This window comes from Meles meles, chromosome 2 (assembly GCF_922984935.1).
Source record: "Meles meles chromosome 2, mMelMel3.1 paternal haplotype, whole genome shotgun sequence".
Lineage (NCBI taxonomy): Eukaryota > Metazoa > Chordata > Mammalia > Carnivora > Mustelidae > Meles > Meles meles.
In genome coordinates, this window is record NC_060067.1 from 24,874,323 (window position 1) to 24,879,076 (window position 4,754).

At 40.4% G+C, this 4,754-nt stretch overlaps 1 non-coding gene across 1 annotated transcript; it reads left to right on the forward strand.

Annotated features, from left to right (window-relative positions):
* Positions 1 to 667: 667 nt before the first annotated feature.
* On the forward strand, positions 668 to 774 carry LOC123937802. Its single transcript, XR_006817591.1, has one exon. It is a non-coding gene; the product is annotated as a U6 spliceosomal RNA (small nuclear RNA).
* The last annotated feature ends 3,980 nt before the right edge of the window (positions 775 to 4,754 follow it).

Below are 4,754 nucleotides of genomic sequence, written 5' to 3' on the forward strand. Positions count from 1 at the left end.
ATGAAATTCATCCAAATGTAGCCTGGACATTAGTATTATTAAAGAGCTCCCAGGTGATTTCACTGAGCAACCAATATAGACAACTAGAAATATCAGCTTTGGAATTAACTCCTTCTAGCACCCAGTGACCTTGGACAAGGTCCACTGGGGGGTGTCGCAGTGTGAGTCTTCCACAACTTCACTGTTTGTTTCCTCCTACTTCTACCCACACCTGTGAGGAAACTCTGCCATGGGAGAGTCCCTCTCTGACAAACTTTCCTTGAGAGAAAAACTCTGGATCGGGAATCAGGAAATCTGCATTCCATCCCAGCTCTGCCACTGAGGTGCTGCGTGGGTGTGCTGAGTCACATAAGGAAAGAAAACAAAAACATTTAGAATTACTATTGGCAAGATATTGCTCTAGATACCCAAGGCATTTCTAGATCTCAATTACCCCATCTGTTGAGGTTTCTAGACAGTATTTCTAGGTCATAAAGTCTATTTAATAGACTATAACCAGAATTATTTTAAAAGAAAGATATAAAACATAGTAGAAGAATGATGTGCACCGCATGGAGTAGGGAAAATATTGCATAGTAAAATTTCATTTCAGTTATCTGTGTGTGTTTACTGGGTCATGATGTAAAATGTATTTCACGTTGTAGGTTGGAAGTTTAAAAGTTTGAGACTGCTCTCTTTAGCAGCACATACGCTAAAGCTGAAATGACGCTGAGAAGATTATTGTGGCCCCTTTGCAAGGATGCCATGCAACTTCGTGAAGCAGTCCATATTCTTTTATGTTATATGATTTTAATCACATGTTTTTTAAAAAAGTTTGAGAGATCTGAGATTAGGTGTTCCTTATGGACCCCTCCGTTCTATCCTATAGCACAGGACTACTCTAACCTGCTGAGAACTCTCCTTTCTGTGACCTTCTTTTACTTAGTATCAAGTAATTCTGGCTTATCATTTTTTTTTTTAAGGGGAGCCAGTATGTTGTAGTGGTTAAAAGCACTCTCTCGCGTTAGCTAACTGCATGTTTGAATTTTTCTTCACTTGTTAGTTGATTGATCTAGAAAATGTACCCAACTTTTCTCCACCTTGTTTTCCATATAGGTGATAACACCCAGGACAAATATGGTTATACGATTAAATAGGAGGGTGCAGGCAAAACTCTGAACACAAATCACCTTGTTCAGAGAAGGTACCCAGTGCATGGCAGCAATGATCTGACCTCTTGTTCCGCTCAGACTTTTTAAAAAAGATTTTATTTATTTGAAAGAGAGAGTGAGAGAAAGAGAGAGCACACATAGGGGTGAGCAAAGGGAGAGGAGAATCAGATTCTCTGCTGAGTAGGTAGCTCAATGTGGGACTCAATCCCGGGACCCCGAGATCATGACCTGAGCTGAAACCAAGAGTCAGATGTTTAACCGACTGAGCCACCCAGGTGCCCCCCTCCCAACCCCACACTCAGGTTTAAAAGGTACAGTCTATAATTTAGTGCCTGGCTTATACAAAATCATAAATGCCTTCTGCTTATCTGATTGGAAAAACAAGGATTTCTGCTTCAAGCGAACCTAAGGCTGGAGAGCTGTTGTTCTCTGTTGGCATGCCACATTACCATACAGGTCTTGGGATGAGAATGCTGGGCATTCTTTGTGTCCTCTGCCTACACATTCCTTCACCCTTTTCCTCTCATATGGTCAGCTGGACCTGGGAAGGTAAAGCAGGAGGAGGCAGATCCTGGCTATGACTTTCTTTAAGGATCAAAACAACCATGACATTTCAGTGCCAACAAAATCAACAGATAGATGGAAACTCATAATCTACTCTATCACAGACTGGGCATCTGTCTGAGAAGGTTTCGGAAAGAAGCCTAGGACAAAGAAATGAGAAAGAGCTGGTGGCCCAAACACTAAGAAACTAGGGATAAGATTCAGGTATTATACCAGAATAAATGGCCATCATCAAGAAGTCAACAAATAAGCAACTCACTGGGTCCTAACTGCCTCAGAAATAGGCTGGGAACCAAGACGTTGTCTTCTAAATGATTCATTTCAGAAAATGCCTACTAATCATTTACTAGGATTTCTATAAAGTAGTTTCTCCAGATTTATAGGAGGTGATCATGGGAATTGGATCACTGATTCTAAAATGAGAGAAGCAGTGATACTGGTAACCTAATCTAGTTACTCCAAGTAGCTACAGAGAAATTAGCTGCTGTTAGTGGAAGCCAGCTCATTACCAAAGAGTGAAAAGAAACCCATTCATCATGGCAGAGCCTCACACCAACCCACTCTCCCTGGAGCATTCAGCTATGCTGAGAAGATGTTGATGGAGAAGGGGATAATGACCCATAAACAGATAGATGAAAAAAGAAGTAGGGGGTGATGAGAAGGATTGAGGGAAGCCTCATGAGCTTGCTCATGGGAAAAATGGGCCTTAAAATCATAAGTATGTTAAAGTACAGTATTACAAGGACTATATAAATAGTATTACAAAGAAGAGAATTGTTGAAAGTAGCCCTCATTGCTAGTATTTTTTTTTTCTGGGAGAAAACTTGGTTTGAAATTGGTGAAAAGAAAAAAAAAATGTATGTGAATAACATAGCCCCACCTAAAAATATGTTGCTAACACAATGGTTTTTCAGGAAAGAAAAGGCAAGGATGCCTAGAAATAGCTGCGTCTAATCAGCCCCGATCCCAAGCAATCAACTGAAGTCCAGGAAATTCCATATGTAACCAGAAGAATAGACATCCTGGAGCATTTTGCCACAGTTAAGATTAGCGGAAACAGACCCCCATCAGCACTAGGAACAAAAAAGAACTAAAGGTGAAGAAACCACTGCAGGTCCCTGTGCCTCCCTTCTGGGAAGGTGGTGGCCTCGAGGTGAGAGGGATGGGACTGGGGCTGTTACTGGGGCCACACTGACAGCCTTTTGCTCTGAGACCACCCCTTCAAGAGCAACACAGAGGGGCGCCTGGGTGGCTCAGCGGGTTAAAGCCTCTGCCTTCAGCTCGGGTCATGATCCCAGGGTCCTGGGATCGAGCCCCGCATCGGGCTCTCTGCTTGGCTGGGAGCCTGCTTCCTCCTCTCTCTCTTTCTGCCTGCCTCTCTGCCTACTTGTAATCTCTATCTGTCAAATAAATAAATCTTTAAAAAAAAAAAAAGAGCAACACAGAGTGCTCTGTTTCTCCTGGGAAAATAATAAAAACAACAGTGAGTAGGGCTCAGCTTATTATCCTCCTGATTTATTCTAACCATCTTTAAAAAATGTTTGTTAACACAACCATGGATTATGATGAACACTTTTTGGGTCTTTTTAAAGAAATCCTTCTCTACCTAAAGGCTGTAAGGGTCACTCTGCTGTAGTTTTTTCTAAAAGATCCCAAGTGTTCCCTTTCACAATGAATTCCTCTTCTCTATGGAAATGAAAGTCACAAATTTCACTTCATTGAAATTAATAACTTCTGCTTACTGAGAATATCATGAAGAGAATAAAAAGATCAGCCATGAACTCTGAGAAAATCTTGATACTACATCTGAAAAAGAAATAGGATCCAGAATATATAAAGGATGTCTGTAACCTGTCAAAAAATGTCCAGAAAACATGATGTAATTCCCAAAAAGAAATATGATATAATTCACAAAAATAAATAAAGATCCTAAAAGATCCTCAACTTTGAGGCACCTGGGTGGCATCCAACTCTTGGTTTTCACTCAGGTCATGATCTCAGAGTCCTGGGATCAAACTCCACATTGGGCTATGTGCTCAACACAGAGCCTGCTTGAGATTCTCTCTCTCCCTCTGCCCCTCCTGTTCTCATGCTTTCTCTCTCCCTCTCGCTAAATAAATAAATAATCTTTAAAAAAAATTAAAAAATTCTCGGGATGCCTGACTGGTTCAGTCAGTTAAGTGTCAGGTTCAGGTCATGATCCCAAGATTCTGGAATCAAGCCCATTTCAACCTGCTCAGTGGGGAGCATGCTTCTCCCTCTCCCTTTGCTGCTCCCCCTGCTTGTGCTCTCTCACTCTCTTTGCCAAATAAATACATAAAATCTTTAAAAAAATACATAAAAATAAAGGATTCTCAACTTTGTTAATAATCAGGGAAATTCAAATTAAAATCATAATGAGGTATCATTTTATATCTACTAGATGGACAAAAAATTCTGAACCCTGACCATACTAAATGTTGGTGAGAATGTGGAAAAACAGAATCTTATATACTACAGTTGGGACTACAAAAGAGCACAAGTTCTTTGGAAAATAACTGGCATATCTAGCACAGGTAAAGGTTACATTTCTGTGGTCCAGCAATTTTACTCTTGGGTATGTACCCTAGAGAAACTCTTGCACATGGGCATTAGGAGACGTGTGTAAGACTGTCAGTGAAAGCATGATCCACACTTTCTCAGAGCTGAGCAAATATTGTTTGGAGAGAGATACATTCTGGTCAATTATTTTTAGAAAGCAAGGGTACGATAAACACAAAAATCAGGAAAGTGGTTGATGTTTGAGGAGAAGGCAGGAGGATGGAAATGGGAAAGGAAGACATGGCTAATTTCAATTATATTTTTGATGTTGGGGATCTTCTGTTGACCAAATGGGCTTACATGTATTTCACATATTCCATTGTAGGCACAGAATATTATAATAAATTGCTTTTAATTTGTTTAAAAAAGAGGGGGGGGAACAAAGAACAAAAACTTCTAATGGCTCAATGCCAAGAAAAGTGAGATCTTGGTAATAGCAGTCTCACTAAAATATGGGGG